General features: G+C 42.8%; 1 long non-coding RNA gene across 11 annotated transcripts in view; it reads right to left on the bottom strand.

The window, feature by feature from the left end:
- Positions 1-1,447: 1,447 nt before the first annotated feature.
- Positions 1,448-17,003, bottom strand: part of LOC118883392 — a 378,475-nt gene continuing 362,919 nt past the window's right edge. For 8 of the 11 annotated variants that reach the window (XR_005017008.1, XR_005017011.1, XR_005017000.1 and 5 more), the window contains one exon: positions 13,920-16,333. This is a non-coding gene — a long non-coding RNA (uncharacterized LOC118883392). Of the gene's footprint in view, positions 1,595-13,918; positions 16,334-17,003 lie in introns of those variants that run through there. The other 3 variants (XR_005017010.1, XR_005017009.1, XR_005017002.1) reach the window with 2 other exon arrangements.

Genomic DNA, 17,003 nt, shown 5'->3' on the forward strand with positions numbered 1-17,003 from the left:
ATCAAAAAAATCTTTAAAAAAATGTTATGTAAGTTCATGATAAATACGATGGATAAAAGTAAGATGGGGTACAGGCGATATGAGATTAAGGGGTTGCAATTTCAGGTAGAATGGCCAAGGAGACTTCCTTGATCTCTGATATATTGAACATGTAGGCACAGGTACGGTGGGCTGCCCAGATACACCTCAGGATGTAGGCACTCATTGCGCCTACTACCAGGACCTCTAGCTGCTGCTCCAAGACTCAGTCAAAGAGAGCTTTCATCTCAGACCATTTCTCAGAAGGCAGCCTGCATCTATGACTGGCCAACATGGAAGTACAAAAGCCTAACCATTTGTCCTCAGCTGGGACAACTCTGAAGGGCCATCCCAGCTCCCTGTGGGATTGCTGGACGTCTCCATTGAAACTGCATCATGGAACAGCTTCTCCCTCTGCCCAGTCCTGCATCCCTCCCCATGTTGTTGTTGTTTCTGAGCTCACTCCCCAGTCAGCCTCCTCCACACAACCCTCAGAGACCTAGACTCTCTTTCCCAGGAAATCTGACCTATGATGAAAGCTAAGTAACTTGTACAATATCTTTCAGTGTGAAGCGGTGGAACAAGGATTTGCCCCCGGGGCTGCCTGCCTCTGTGGTTTGGGGCCTCTTCTGTTGTTATCAGCAGTGGTGCATTCCACTCTGTTCCAGCCAGTGAGGCAGCAGGAAACTTGGAATTTCTTGGAATTTCTGAGCAACCCAGAGCAGGAGGGTGGGTGTAGCTGTGGATAAGAAAAGGAGAGGAAGTGTTAATTTCAAGAGCAGACGACATTAAATTGAAACCCAATGATGATGAAAATGCACCAACACATTTTGAAAAGAAACTTGTGATATTTTAGAATTTGACTCATTTTTGGCTACAGATTCTTAGTCCTTTTGTAATAGATGTACAATGGTTTATTTTATATATTTAAAAAATAAACCTCTTTCCAACTAAGTTCTAGCTTTAGTTTGGTTTTCTATCAAGTCTGTTTTCATACGTTTTAGAATGTCATTTTTATCTTGGGATAAAGGAACTTTGGGGAGCCCCAAAATGTGATCTTCCTCCTAATCTCAACGATGTACTTATTTTTTTTTTTTTTAATTTATTTATTTATTTATTTTTGGCTGTGTTGGGTCTCCGTTTCTGTGCGAGGGCTCTCCCCAGCCGCGGCGAGCGGGGGCCACTCCTCATCGCGGTGCACGGGCCTCTCACCGTCACGGCCTCTCTCGTTGCGGAGCACAGGCTCCAGATGCACAGGCTCAGTAGTTGTGGCTCATGGGCCCAGTTGCTCCACGGCACGCGGGATCCTCCCAGACCAGGGCTCGAACCCGTGTCCCCTGCACCGGCAGGCAGATCCTCAACCACTGCGCCACCAGGGAAGCCCAATGTACTTATTTTTATATCTGGATGCCTTGAAGGATACCTGCCTTTGGTTCCGCCCGCATCCCAGATACAACAGGTCCAGAAGCTGGCAATATGGTAAGTAGACATCCCAGACTGGGAAAAGGAACACAGAAATTCTTCAGGTGTTGGGGAAGTCTTCCTGAAGCAGTGTCACAAGCCACTGGAGAGGAATCTAGGAGACAAAAGAAAATTAGAGTCACTGTAGTAAAATCTAATGGAGAACAAAAACCAATAAAAACATCCAGGACCTGAGGAAAAGAACTAATTCCAAATTTACATAATTTTTTATAAGTACTTTGGACCCACTCCAGATGTATGTTTGCAAACTGCATTCTCACAATACCTCTATACGGAAGGGGATATTAAATCTACCTTAAAGTTGTGTAAACTGAGATTCATGGTAGGTAAGTGACTTCCCAAAGTTTATACTTGTGAGTTGAGAGTGAGTACCTCAACCCTGACTGGCCAATACCCAGTGCCATGCCCAAAAGCAGGAATTCATTTTTATGATCCTTAGAAATACAACTCAGGGAAAAAAAATTCCAGTTCTTTCATTGTCCTACTCTTTCCTGCCCTGAGATGCAACATTGTAACCCTTGTTAAACTTGAGCCAAGCAAGTGGATTCTTTGAGTTCATCTGCAAGTATGTGTAAAAGGATCACCCTCTCTGGAGGTACAGTTGTTCCCTTTATCTGTGGTTTTACTTTCTTTGGTTTCAGTTATCCATGGCCAAACTTGATCCAAAAATATTAAATGAAAAATTCCAGAAATAAACAATCGATATTTAACTTGTGTGCCTTTCTGAGTAGCTTAATGAAATCTCGTGCCACTCCACTCCATCCTGCCTGGGATCCCCAGCCGTCACCATCATCTGCTCCTGGCATCCAATCATCAACATCATCACAGTTCAATGATCCAGGATCACCCGAAGCAGATGATCCTCCTTCTGAAGTATCATCAGAAGGTCAACAGTATCCTAACACTAGGTCATAATGCCTACATCATTCACCTCACTTCTCATCATAGGCATTTTATCATCTCACAACATCACAAGAAGAAGGGTGAGTACCGTACAATAAGCTATTTTGAGAGAGAAAAAGAAAGAGGCCACATTCACATAACTTTTATTATGGTTCTATTTTATTATTAGTTGTTGTTGTTAATCCCTTACTGTGCCTAATTGATGAATTCAACTTTATCATAGCTATGTGTATAAAGGAAAAAAACATGGTATGGTTCGGTACTATCTGTGGTTTCAGGGCATCCACTGGGTTTCCTGGAATGTATCCCCCATGGATAAGGGCCAACTACTGTATTTGTAAAGACTAAAATCTCTTTTGCTCTCCCAGAATCTTTTAGACCTCCACTGTGGCACTAACATCAGTGGATGAACTCTACATTATCAGAGCTGACACAGAAAACGTTACAAAAATTTTAGTTGCACAGCCACCTTCAGACAAGTTCCAGCCTCCCCTAGAGCCAATGAAAAGAATGATACGTTGGTTCTGAGTAAGAAATGATTAAAAGAGAGGCCTAATGATATCTCTACTAATGACTCTGAATTTTACTTATGCAGTGTTGGCCTCTTTCCATTTCAGAATCTTGGATGAATGTCTAAACCCTGGTAATGCCTCAGAGCAAATGTTACCTAATCTCTAACTGAAGTTTATAAGAATTCAGTGGAATCCTATCCGGCAGAAGTATGAATTATGAATTATTTTTATCTTCTGTTTTCCTTGAGTAGTGTGTCCTTGAACATTTAATCTCTCCGAGCCTCAGCTTCCTCATCTGCTAAATGGGGAGATCAATGGTCGTTCACTTATTATGCAGGGCTAATGTGAGCAACAAATGATCTCATATTGTGTGTCGACTGTTTAATGAAAAAAAATTCTAATCATATTCCCTCCCCACTTCCCCATGCTCAACAGCCTTTGGGAGTTGCCAGTTGCCCAGGGCAACCACTTGAGCTTGGTCCTCCAGACTTTTCATGAGCTGGCTTCTACGCCCTGCCTCTTCAGGCTCCACAGCACAACCTTCCTTCTCACCACAGTCAAAGATGCCATTCCTGAGACCCTTTGCTGACTTTCACTTTGCATTGCTCTGTTCAGTCAGCTTCCTCTCTCTGAAAACCCCTTGCCCTTTCCTCTGTCTGCCTGGTGAAATCAAGTTCATAATTTAAAACACCACTCTCAAATGTTCCCCCAGAGAAACTTTCCCTGCCCCTCTCTGGCCAAGCCCTGAGCTCTACGGAACTTTGTCCATACCACCAGCCACGACCAAAAGTGTTCTGGCCATACTCAAGGTTACCCCCTGGGATTAGCAGAATCACGATCCAGCAACTCAGGTCTCCTGGCTCCCCTGCTCTCTTTCCACAGATGCTTCTGTGAAAAAAATACAAAATTATTCTAGGAATTGTGGGAGACTCTGATGAATGCCCAAGACACTTATGCCATGTTTTACAGAGCTAATCTACCCAGTCATTCTAATAAAATTGTGGAAACGCAATTGGCCAGATCCTATGACTCACTCACCGCTGGCTCTGGCTCCTCAGATAAGGCAAAGAGAGCTGGGTACGGAGCTTACCCAGATAATAAACCAGAACAAAAATGAACTCAGGGGCTGTAATTCCATCAAGGGTCTCTGATAGTGACAGAAACCCCCAAAGCAGGTTTCTGTGGTCACAGGAAAGACCACCTCAGTGAAATCATTAGTCCCTGCCATATTTGGCTTTGATTCTGACAGTGACAAGACTCACCAGATAAGCCCACTGGTTGCAGTAACAGATTGGGTTTGGGCAGCAAGGCTGTCCACAAATGAACGATTCACTTTACGTCAATGAAAGCACATGAATCTCCGTTTAGTGGCGCCTTGAGTCCACAACCTCAAAATAGAATTGCATCTCCTCCAACTAGAAAACCTTCCTGTACGCAAAAATTGAAATACATCAGGATGCATATAAGTCACAGGGAGAGAGCTTTTGCTGTTATATCCAACTAGCCATAAATTCTCATCAGGTATTGGATGCCAAGAGAATCTGTAGGCAAAGAGAAAGTGGGAACAAAGTGATGACTCTGCCTTAGAATAATAACATGGAGTCTTTTGCATAACATTGTACAACAATTATCTTAGTAGATCCTCACAAAATCCATAAACATAGGTGAGTAAGCAGCATAATTGTCCTCACTTCACACATAAGAAAAATGAGGCCCAAAGATTGTGAATGAATTTCCCAAAGTCACGCAGAGGAGAGGCTCAGGGCTAGAAACAGTCCCCAGTCTGACCCTTTTCCACTCCACTAAACAGCCTTCTACCCAGGGGCTTTCATGCACCATCAAATAGAGAAAATCAGAACCACTGAGCTTCTATAAAAGAAAATGGAAAGTACTACATTCCAAAGGAAACTGGTTGTTTCTGAAGCTATCAGGTGATAATATTTTGTATTATTAATAATAAAGCCGGACTAGGTTTTCTTATCCATACTTTTGGTCTTCACTCTCCACGGAATGTGTTTTACTAGGAAGAGACTATAATGTATCTGGAAATGCATGGGATTTGGCATCAGACATGGGTCCAAACACCAGCTCTGCTATTGACTAGCTGTGTGACTGAGGACACATTAATTGCTTTGAATCTGAATTTCCCTATCATGAAAATAGGGATGATAATAGATTCATCACAGAAATAGGGTAGGAAGTAAGCAAAACAGCATGTGAAAAGTGCTCCACAGGGTGTACCTGGCACATAGTAAGTCCTCAAAACTGTCTGAATCTGGAGAAACAAGTTCCTTCACCACGTCACATCTGCTAATGACGAGCAGAGCACTCACAAGCTCTTTTAAAGACTGGCTTCGTGCAGTGCGGCCCCACCAGGGCACTGCTCCTGGCTCAGCATCTCACACTTTGTGAAGCAGGGGCACGTTCACGATTAGGGAATCAAATCATTGTCTTCAGATCTCTGTCATTGGGCGAGGAATTAAATCAGCCTTTTTATCCACCAGCAAAAGGGAAAGTCTTTCTTTTCTTTATTAACGGAGTTGCTGACTTATTAGTTCACATGAAACATGTCCTAAGCATCTGAAATAAACCCCAATACTGGGAAAGTGCTAGATGTCAGTTAAAATTTTTTGAGCACCTGCTAACTGCCAGTCTCTCTGTAAAGCACTTCCAACCACATTGGCACATTTGAGCCTTGCAAACATCCCTACAAGTAGATTCTCTCCATTTTACGCGTTAGGAAATGGAGGCTCAGAGTCGCCCAAGGTCACATAGCACCTACAGTAGCTGAGCCAGGGTTCCACCTCTAATGTTCTTCCCCTTTCCTTTAGGACGAGGGCTCACGGCCATACGGCTCCCAAGTCTCCATCAAAGTCAGCATCCAACAGAAAGTACCAAGAGTGAGCAGGGACAGATGAGAGTGAGAGAGGCCCCCATCACTGACTCACGACCAGGGGGAATCCGTGTCAGACCTTCATGCACTCTGCCTCTTTACTTGTGAAATGGAACAGTACCTTACTTGGTTTAGATTTAAGTCAGTCTCAAATTACTAAGTAGCCTGATTCATTTCAGAATTTCGCATGTGTAGTATGTTTCCCAGAAAGCCATTTGGAAGACTAGCCTTTCTTTAGGTTTGCTTTTGATTATTTTACTAAGAGAAAAATCTTCTTTTTTTTTCACATTCACCCAAAATTTATGGAGTGAATGCTATGTGCCTGGCATTCTAACTAGGTTCTGGGGATAGAGAAACCAACCAGAGAGACTCCATCTCTGCCCTCATGGAGCTGATAGTCTACTGGGAAAGACTGGACTACCAATCACCAAACTGTGAAAGTGATCATGGAATCAAAATTCTGATGAGTGCCCCACAGGAGTTTAGGATGCAACTAGTGCTATCAAGGGACATGCCGCAATCTCGGGGTCAAAGAGGGCTTCCCTGAGAAAATGATGCTTAAAGGGAAAGCAGAAGGATGAGTACAAGTTAGCCAACTGAATGAGGGTAGTGATACCCCAGGCAAAGGAAACAGCACTTGCAAAGTCGTGGAGTCAAGAAGGAGCAGGATTTGTTTGAGGAACTGAAAGGAGACCAGAGTGACTAAAGCATAGAGACCCAAAATGGAAGGAAAGGATATGAAAACCGGGCCAACAGAAGGACGGCATTGCTTTCAAAAGCACTCATCGGTAATGGCTTTAGTCCTTGTGAACATACATGCTCAACCCCACGCACATGCTCTGTAATACAGCTGATATTTACAGATGTTAGACCTCAACAAATGAAGGGTTCAACTGATTAACTTTTTTTCTCCTTCTCTTCCTCTTCCACCTTCTATTCTTCTTGATCATGATCCTACTTTCTAAGCATGGTAGGAAACATAGAGACAAGGAATTTCCTAAGAAACTGTAGGTGTTCAAAGGGTACAAAGTTCCAGTTGTGAGATGAATAAGTTCTTAGGATGTAATATGCAGTGTGATGACTATAGTTAACAATACCGTGTTGTTTACTTGGAAGTTGGAGGAGAGTAGATCTTGAAAGTTCTCACCACACACACCAAAAAAGGTAACTATTTGAGGTCATCTTATTGTAGTAATCACTTCACAATATACCCACATAGTGAATCATCACGTTGTGCATCTTAAACTTACACAACGTTATATGTCAGCTGTATCTCAATAAAGCTGAAAAAGAAAACAAAATTCAAAAACAGTGGAAAAAATCTGCTTTGCACAGCCTCACGGGCGTCTCTAAGGGAACACGGTATAACCTTAAGCAAAAGCAATACATTTCAGGGATTTTTCCTTTCTTCTGCACAACTGGAGTGTTTAAACATCTCAGAGCACTTATAGGATTAAAGGGGGCAATGTACATAAATCTATTGAGTGCAGTGACCGGCACAAATAGTTATGTACTAAACGCCCCCTTCTTTCCTACCCAGATGAGGTAGGAAACAGGAAAGGTGCATTGCTTAGGTGGGACTAACTGCTGTAACAAAGAAATTCTATGCACAATGGCTCAAACATGAGAGGAATTTACTTTTTGTTCACTCATGTCTAAAATGGGTGTTCCTGGCTGGCGGCCAGATCTCTTCTGCACACAGTACAGGGACCTTCATTCCCTCTCAAGTCTCCATCAGGTTCTTCTGCCTCAAGTTGGCAGAAAGGATAAAATGTGGAGGAGTACTGCCCAGGCCAGGCCTGAATATCAGGGCCCTGTCGCGTGGCCACACCTAACCGTAGGAAATCAAGTCCCGCAGGATACCTGGGGAGGAGAGGGAACGGGGGTGTAAGTGACTGGCCAGATGTCTTGGCCACCCCACCAAGATGAGAGGGAGCTCTTTGTTACTAGCCTAAGTAAATTAGCGTACCTACAAGTGGGTACTACACACCTCCTTCCTGCAGCACTCCCTTGAAGTCTAGGGCAGGTGTGGCAATAGCAGTGAGTAGCGCCATTATCTTCCTCCCAACCTGGAAGCTCCTGAGAGCATATTAGCAGCCTAACTTCTCCCTCTCCTTATCTCCACAAGCACCCAGTCACCGGATTTGTTTGCTTTTCTCTCCTAAAATATGTGAAAACGCTTCCTCTTCCTGTGATGACCTCCTCTGCCCTTTATCTTTACTCCCCTGATTCATGGCAACAGTTTCCTTATGTCATCTCTAGCCAGACTGGCTCCCGTCCATCCCATCGACTTCGGACTCCAGTCCCCCCTCCTAGCCAGGGCCACCAAACGCACTTGCCACTGGCCTGCTTTAATCCTATACTTCGCATCGAAGTTTGCAGGATAATGTCCAAAGCCCCTAATCTGACAGCTGACAGGAAGCGGCCCTGCCTCCCGTAGAGCCTAATCTTTCTCTGAGTCCAGCCTTGTACCTACCTGTCCGGCAAATTCTTTATGGTGCCCTGCATACAGCCGCCAGGCTTTCTCTCCTCCAAGTCCTCTTTGCTCCTGTTGACCTTCTACTGGTATGCATGTATTTAAAGTCCATCCCAGGCATCCCTAACTCCTGCAATCCCCCTGTGACCTTCACCTTGCTCCTGTGTGTTCTCCAGATGCCCTTTGTATATATTTCTTGCTGAACTATCACTGTAGTGATAATGTATATTGGTATTTCATCCACCCATCGCGCTATCCCTGACACTCCCAGCAAGTCGACAATTTTGAGAGCCTTGAACGTCATTCTAAGGGCTTGGAGGTTAACCCTGGAACGTAAGAGGAATTGCTGAGGATTTTTGATAAAGGGAGTGATACAATGTAGTCAATATTTTAAGAAGACAAATCTAGGGGGAGACCACAGGTAGATTATGGGAAGGACTAAATGTATGCAGGACCACTTGTATGGAAGGGAGAAGACCAATTCAACCAGATGCTATCTGTGTGACCTTGAGCACACCACCTCTCAGAGTCTTGTTTTATTTATGAACAAAACGGAAATAATAAATCATGCCGAACTGTCTCACCAGGTCAATGTGAGGTCACTGCGGAATAATGTATACTAAAGTGCTTTATAAAGTCCAGTGAAATTATTAAGGCTAGTAGTTAAAATCCAAATAAATCCAAAGTGAGACACTCCTACCATGTCTTCAGCCTCGAATAGAGTCCCTTCTTGAGGTCAGATGCGTCCCTGGACTGCCCAGTATTCCCCTGTGCGATGCGAGGCTAAGATTATCCCTACTTGCCTGTCGCCTGTGAGCTGACTTCCAGTATCTGAAGGGTTGTCATGCGAAAGAATGGGATTAACTCCACGGAGCTGTGTGACGGTTACCAGGAGACAAATACTGACTCAACCTAAGGAAAAACTTTCAAACTGTCAGAGCTGCCCAAAGGCTGCCTGGGGCTGGGAGTGCAGGTGGGTGGGCCGTGAAACCCTTGAGATTAGAGATGATGAAAACAAAGCTGGGAGACCATGGTGGCCGAATCCACACATCAGTAAGGTTTGGACTGGTCGGCTTCTAAATGTCCTTCCAATTCTAAAACTTCATTGTCTGCTGCCCCTGGGGACGCCTCTATAACTATGCATGTTACTCACATTGTCAGTTTATGACATGAAATGGTTGATTTAGAGTTTTCTCTCCTCCACTAGACTAGGGTCATCCAAAAGGCAAGGACTGAGTCTCCTCCAATCTGGGATTCTCAGTGCCTGCAGCAGCTTCTGGAGCACAGTAAACCCTCAGTAAGTGCTGGTAGAATGAATGGATGGATGAGTGAATTATGCTGGGTGTGTTGGGATGATGTCTTTAAGTTCGGGCTAAGATGAGTATTTCATAGTGAGGCTTGTGTGTGATCATGTTGGTCTAGATTGATACTTTCCAACTTGGAGTCCTTCAACTCCTAGAAGTCCTATTTTCAGTATTAAGAAAAAAGCTAAGGGCTTCTCTGGTGGCGCAGTGGTTGAGAATCTGCCTGCCAATGCAGGGGACACGGGTTCGAGCCCTGGTCTGGGAAGATCCCACGTGCCGTGGAGCAACTGGGCCCGTGAGCCACAACTACTGAGCCTGCGCATCTGGAGCCTGTGCTCCACAGCAAGAGAGGCCGCGACAGTGAGAGGCCCGCGCACCGCGATGAAGAGTGGCCCCCGCTCGCTGCAACTAGGGAAAGCCCTCGTACAGAAACGAAGACCCAACACAGCCAAAAATAAATAAATAAATAAATTAATTAATTAAAAAAAAAAAACCAAGAAAAAAGCTAATAAAAGTCGGGTGTTTGTCCATGTTACAGAGTGCCCAAAATTCAAAACCACCCAGTTTCTCTGCATTTAGCTGGGAATTTATCAACTTGGTGTGGTCACTCTTTATCGCCTATAGCAAACCATCACACTGGAACTTCAGACGTATCATCTCATTTAATCTTTATGTGAAACCTGTATGTTAGGGCATGCTGTCTCTAGCTTACAGACAAGAAGATATGGGCTCAGAGGGGTTTTGTGACCTGCTGAGTAATGGAGGTTTAGAGCGTCAGAGGCAGAATTTCGCTCCAGTTCTGCCTGGCCTCTAAACTCACGCTCTCCCCACGTAATACTCGGCTTCATTTCAGAGAAGAAGGCTTCTCTGATGTGTGTGTCTTTCACTGAGATGCTTCAGATGGGGGTCAGTCTTGGCAATTAGCATTTCCTTCCCTTTGATGAGAACAATGGGTGTTCTCATCTTCCCTTCTGACCACTCAAAAACCCCTGAGTTTAACGAGAAGGCAGATGCACTATCCACCAAATTATACCTGACCTCATAGATTTCCCAGCCTCAAAAACCCCCCAACACCACAAGCCCCCTCTTCCAGCTGAATCTCCTTCTTACCCTCAGATGTTATTACATAGAAGAACATCAAGAAGTCTCCCAGGCCCTCTATTCCAGACCTTATATTTTTCTAGTGTTGACAACTTAATACATGTCCACACTTCCTTTTATGGGGAAAGATAAGACTCTGATGGTAATCAGAGCACCAGGGTAGGAAATGCCACATTCCTCCATGTAAATATTTGACTAAGCTTTCTCCGGGCCATGCATCATTATGCCGAGCCCCCAGAAAAACTTCAGGTCCACAGATCTGCAGGTGAGATACCTTGGCAATGAATTATGAGAGGGCTTGTTTAAAAACCAAGGCCAGAGCAATGTATTTCTGGAAGGGGTGAGGAGGCCTGCTCTACGTGACCAAAAGCTGTTCTGAGAAAGCCAAGAATAGAGGCTGGGTCTCAGCTGGGCTGGAGTTTCTCCTTCAGTCAACTAATCCCTGAAAAGAGGGACCTGTTTGGATGGTTTTTAAAAGAAGAAATGACTGCAACTATGTAGCTAATGTCCATGTAAGTGAAAAACCAGAAGCAACCTGAAGGTCAATAAAGAATTACTTACATCCACCAATGCAGTGGGCAAACAATAATAAAAGTATTGATAATCATAGCTAACATGTATTGATTGCTGACAACGTGCCATTATAGGTTCTTCTCATTTAATCCTCACAACATTGTCCTAAGGTCTCTTAAATTGTTCATTACACCATTTTACAATTGAGGCAGAGAGAGGTTGAGTAACTTGGCCAGGGTTGCCCAGTAAGCAAGTGATGGAGCAGAAAACTATGCAGACATCGGAAATTCTATTATAAATGAATATCTGTTGACTTTAAAATATGTTCATGATATTAAAGGGAAAAATTGCAGTTTCCCAAATTGTGTGATTCCATTTTTTTTAAATTATGAGAAATGGAGAACCATAGCTACTATTAAAACACAAACACACACACACACCCCAGAAAATAAAAAGTGAGGAAACTGGAAGTGTAGAGAAATTGGAACTGTTGGTGGGAATGTAAAATGGTGCAGCTGCTGTGAGAAACAGTATAGGCATTCCTCAGAAATATAAAAACACGATTATAAATTTTTTGATCTTTACATCTGGAAACTATATATTGTTGCTGCAATAATTTCTTCTTATATTTGAGACCAGATGTGTTGGTCCTAAAGCATGAAAACATTGCCATCAACATGCTGTCCATCTTCATGGAGGCTCTGGACGATAATCTATTTTTGACCTTGTAAAGGTAGACATTACTCATACCCGAATTGTGCCCTGAAGAGCATATTTTGTGCAGCTAGTCATCTGAGGCCAAACTCTTCTATTGCAGGCATTCAAAAAATGGCTTTCCCTATTTTTTCTTTTGTTGCCTGTGCTTTTGATGTCCCACTTTTTTTTCTAATGGCCAACCAATTCTAAAGTTCAGCTTTCATGAACATCATTGAAATAAACTCTTCTGTGACAGGCTGTGGTTCATTGCAAAGCTGTTGTGAACAATTCCACTTTTGGGTGTATACCCAAGAGAATTGAAAGCAGGATCTCCAAGAGATATCTGTATATCTCGTAGCAGCATTATTCACAATAGCTAAAAGGTAGAAGCAACCCTAATGTCCATCAGTGGATGAAATGTTCTCTACGTACAATAGAATATTACTCAGCCTTAAGAAAGAAGGAAATTCTGATACAACGTGGATGAACCTTGAGGATATTATGCTAAGTGAAATAAGCCAGTCACAAAAAGACAAATACTTTATGATTCCACTTATATGAGGTATCTAAAGTAGTCAAATTCACAGAAACAGAAAGTAGGATGGTAGTTGCCAGAGCCTAGGAGGAGGGGGCATAGAGAGTTATTGTATAATGGGTTCAGAGTTTCAGTTTTGCAAGATGAAAAGAGTTCTGGAGATTAGTTACACAACAATGTGAATATACTTAACACTAATGAACTATACAGCTAAAAATGTACCTGTAGTTAAGATTCTTTAAAGATACCTCCATAACAAGAGAAAAGCAGTGAGGGAGAGTGGAAGTTGGAATACAGGGAAAGGAATCAGTTGTCTGCAGAGGAACAGCATTCACCATGGCTTCTGCAGGTACCAAACAGGTAGGCTTTGTGCACTCCTCAAATTAGGCCCATATGCTCAGGTGCTCAGCCTTTGTGAGTGAGGGACTTACAAGGAGCCTGAATAACCAGAAACAGGGTGTCTTCCTCCATTAAAGAGCGTGGATGGCAGGAGTAGGGAGTCAGAACTGTAATTCTGAGCAGAAATAGGCATTGCGTGAGTGAGCGTCTGCAAAGAAGGTTGAAGGTCTTATAATCCAACTGTAGGCCAAAAAAGTTTGCCTGCCCCTGCTTTAGGGTATATGTGGTATTTTATCTGAGGATGATTGACGCCTGTCATTTTCCTCCCCAGATCTCCAAGATGAAGTGGTGTAAAATGGCAAGAACAGCTGAAAGAAGGAGGACCTCATATTCTAAGGCAGACCAGGGATCATCTTTTACCAAATTCCTTCCACCTTTCTTTATGCTAGTGAGTGGTGTCAAGTTCTGCAAAACCAGAATAATGTGGTTGTCAAGTGGCAGGCGGTTGGGAAACTTATTGGTTTTCCACTGGTAGATAAATTTGTTGTATCCTAAACAAAGAAAAAACCAACACTCTAAGAGGCCAATCACGAAGAGCCACAGTGTATCTGAGTGGTTAACCCTGTGATACCGAAATGACTCATCGGGGTCTGTGAATTTACTACTACTGATTTCATGGGTTTAGGTCCCCATTCTATATTCATAGTACTCTGTTAATTCTACAAATACTGTTGAAAACTTCCATGCCAGAGTTAGCTGCGGCGGCTCTTGATTTGCCCTCACATTTTAAAAAATTTTTTTGGCCATGCCATGGGGCATGCGGGATCTTAGTTTCCTTACCAGGGAGGAACCTGTGACCCCTGCAATGGAAGCGCAGTCTTAACCACTGGACTGCCAGGGAAGTCCCACACTCACGTTTTTTTTTTTAACAAAAAAATATTTTTATTTGGTTAACATAAAGAGAGGGAAAAATCTGAATGTCTTTTCTATCATGAATATATATATATATTTTTTAACTTTTTATTTTATATTGGAGTATAGTTGGTTAACAATGTTGTGTTAGTTTCAGGTGTACAGCAAAGTGATTCAGTTATACATATACATGTATCTATTCTTTTACAAGTTCTTTTCCCAATTAGGTTTTTTTTTTTTTTTTTTTAAAACGCCTTTGGCCTGTCTCAGCAGCTGAAGATGCTGTGAAAGTTTCTGCTTTACTCCACAGTCCGTGGACTCAACCTCCGAGCTGTTGATTTGGGCAATAACAGTCAAAGGTGCTAAAGAACTGCCAAGAACAGAGTGCTTAACTCGGTCTGGTGTTTCTAAGTTTGAAATGGAAGATGGGAGGCTTTCTGGGTATTTCAAGAAGAAAGGAACTTAATACAGGGAATTAAAAGTTTGAACAGTTGTGGGATGGGTTAGAGTCATGTCAGTAGGGAAATCTTCAAGGGCTGGAATCCAGGAAGCTGCTACCCCTGCAATCCAGGAAGTAGTGCTGAAGTGGCGAATTCTCAAGAAAATGAGTGCGAGGAAGCCTCTGGCAACATCCCACATGTACTGACACCTACTCTTTGACGGCTGCTGCAGCAAATAAGAACTTCTCCTTCTCCTCGGCCTTCAAAACACCATACCAGCGCCTCTCCTTAGCAGAATCTAATCCTAACCCCTGTCGGCAAAATTCTAGGGAAAGTGCTTCCAGGCTAGTTTCTCCCATGCAGAGGAGAATGTAGAAGCAATCAGGGAACAAGGTGGAGTTGATATTAAATAACCCAGCTATGGGGGAGATTCAGGAAGACTTCCTAGAGAATACAGTACCAGAGAATGGGTTTTGAAAGACCAAGGTTGGCCAAGCCCTGGCCTTGGTCAATGATTCATCAAAGGAGTTTCCCTTTCTAGGCTGCAAGAGCCTGAATTAGGGAAGTACCATCTTCCCAAGAAGTGCTCATCTTTTGCAACCAAAAGAATAGGTAGCTATAAATAGCCTGAGTTTCTCACCATTCTGTGTTCAAAATGGATTAACTGCAAGCAACTTTTCCTTCTAGAGAAAGAGATTTAGGAATGATAGTTACTGAATCCAACAGCAATACCTTCCTCATTGGAAATGTAAGTGGGGAAGGATTTCTCTCAGAACATGTTTCATAGGCAGTTTGGAGTTGTGTCAAGAGAAAGAAACTGCCAACTACAGTGGCCGTCAGGGCAAGGCACAGAGTGAGATCCTAGCCTCTCTACCTTGACCTTGTCCTCCATCTCCTTGGTAGCCCCCTCCTAACCTTCCCAGAGACACATCAGAACTCTCCAGATCACCAGCCTACAAAGACTGGAATGAGACTGCTCATCTTTCCCTCAAAGTTTAGGTTGACAGAAATATTGAAGTGCTGGGAAGGTAAAGGTATGCATCAATTAAACACCTACACTTTCTCTTGCTACATTAGATGCTTTATGTACCCAATGTGTTGAAATCCTCTAAGGGACCTTTGAGATAAACCTATTGCCCCCACTTTCCAGATGAGGAAGCAAAGATCAAGAAAGGTAAAAATAATATTTCTGAGGTCATACACCCACTGCTCTCCTCCAGAGAAAATAGTGAGACCCTCATTCTTCTACTATAAGTGAATCCTGAACTCCATGGAGTGTTCCTGGGTCACACGGAGGTTGAAACATCCTTACAGCTTTGCAAGACTATGGAGAAGCTTGAGCTCATCCCTTGTCACTTCTCCTCCTTCCCCCTTCATCCCAGGAAAACGTGGGACAGCCAGATCTCAACATTGTCAGTGACATTAGCCACAGTAGGGTTCCACTTCCACTCTAACCTCTCTCTGTATCATTTTTCCAAAGACATGAATAAAAGAGAGGGCTCCTTTGAGACTAGAGCCCATGTAGATATTCAAAATTTCAGGTCAAATTCGTCTCAGGGAATTTTATTTATTTTTTGTTAGCTTCTTTAGCTTCTACTGTTTCTTTATTAATCAAGTAAATACTTATCTGGGTTAGAAAAAATAGAAAATACATGTACACCTAAAGAAAACTAAAATCTATAAACACATTACAAGGATGAAATTCATAGGCCCTCTGTAAGACAACGAGCTCAGCACTTTATTTTTCTTTTCCACACACCGCCTCATGTACTTCCCAGTCTTTTTTAATAATTCTTTGAAGTTTTGGGATCCAGCTCATAGTTATGACACTATTATTTTATATATTATAAGCATTTTGTATCCTGAATGAATTTCAGGCTTTAATTCCTTTTTATAACCATAATGGTGACATAGAAGTTTATCTCTTCTTTAATTGTTATCACTGCTCACTGTGAGTCCTTCTATATCGTGACCATCTAATTCTGAGCTCTTGTGTTTCATTACTCAGTTTGCAAATGTGTCTTGAAGAAGTTTTTCAAGGAGGGACTGCAGATAATATATTTTGTCTCCTTTGCATATCCAGGGATATCATCCTGTTCACTGCATACGTGAATGTTCACTGGAACAAATATGGAACATTCCTGGATCACATCCTTTTCTTCTTGAGACTCTATAGATGCTACCAAATTATCTTCTGTCATTTAGTGTGCTGGAAAGAAGATGAAGGCTAGGTTAATTTTTATTAATATGAAACAACCCCATTGTTTCACCTCTGCATATTTACGGGATTTTGTATTTATCTCAGGGGGCTAATCTTCTCACCAGGCTACGTAGATTTGAGGCTCTTGTTTTTGGGTTTTCTTGAATCAGGGCTACTTATTCCTGCCTCCCATGAGCCTTCTGTGCCTTTAGCTCAGCAATGCTAACTGGTGTCACACAGCTCTGCATTTTCTGGCCAGCATTTCTGAAATCTCACTTATTGTTACTCTCGTCCTTTCAACCCTTTGTCTCCTTTTCCCTAAATTCTGAGGGACTTTCTCAGATATGTCCTCCACACCCGTGGTAAACCTTCACACAGCAGGAAATAGCGATACTGTCCATTGAGCACATATATTTTTCTTGCTTTCTCCCATCATGATTCCTCCATCTAATTGCTTTGCCTTTTTCCCCTCTAGATCTTTCCTCCAGACATTCTGCTTCCATTTCAGAGAGACCTTCATGCAGTTTGTGGGAGTACCATACAATTTTCTGAAATGACCACCTGGATTCTGTGATAAATTGTTCTCGGTATTTCTCTGCCTTATTCCTCCCGCCCACCTTTTTTTGGGGGCAAGATTTTGCATTGCCCCCTTCTTTGTATTGATAATGATATTGTTTGT

The sequence above is a fragment of the Balaenoptera musculus genome, chromosome 17 (genome assembly GCF_009873245.2).
Source record: "Balaenoptera musculus isolate JJ_BM4_2016_0621 chromosome 17, mBalMus1.pri.v3, whole genome shotgun sequence".
In the NCBI taxonomy this organism is placed as follows: Eukaryota; Metazoa; Chordata; class Mammalia; order Artiodactyla; family Balaenopteridae; genus Balaenoptera; species Balaenoptera musculus.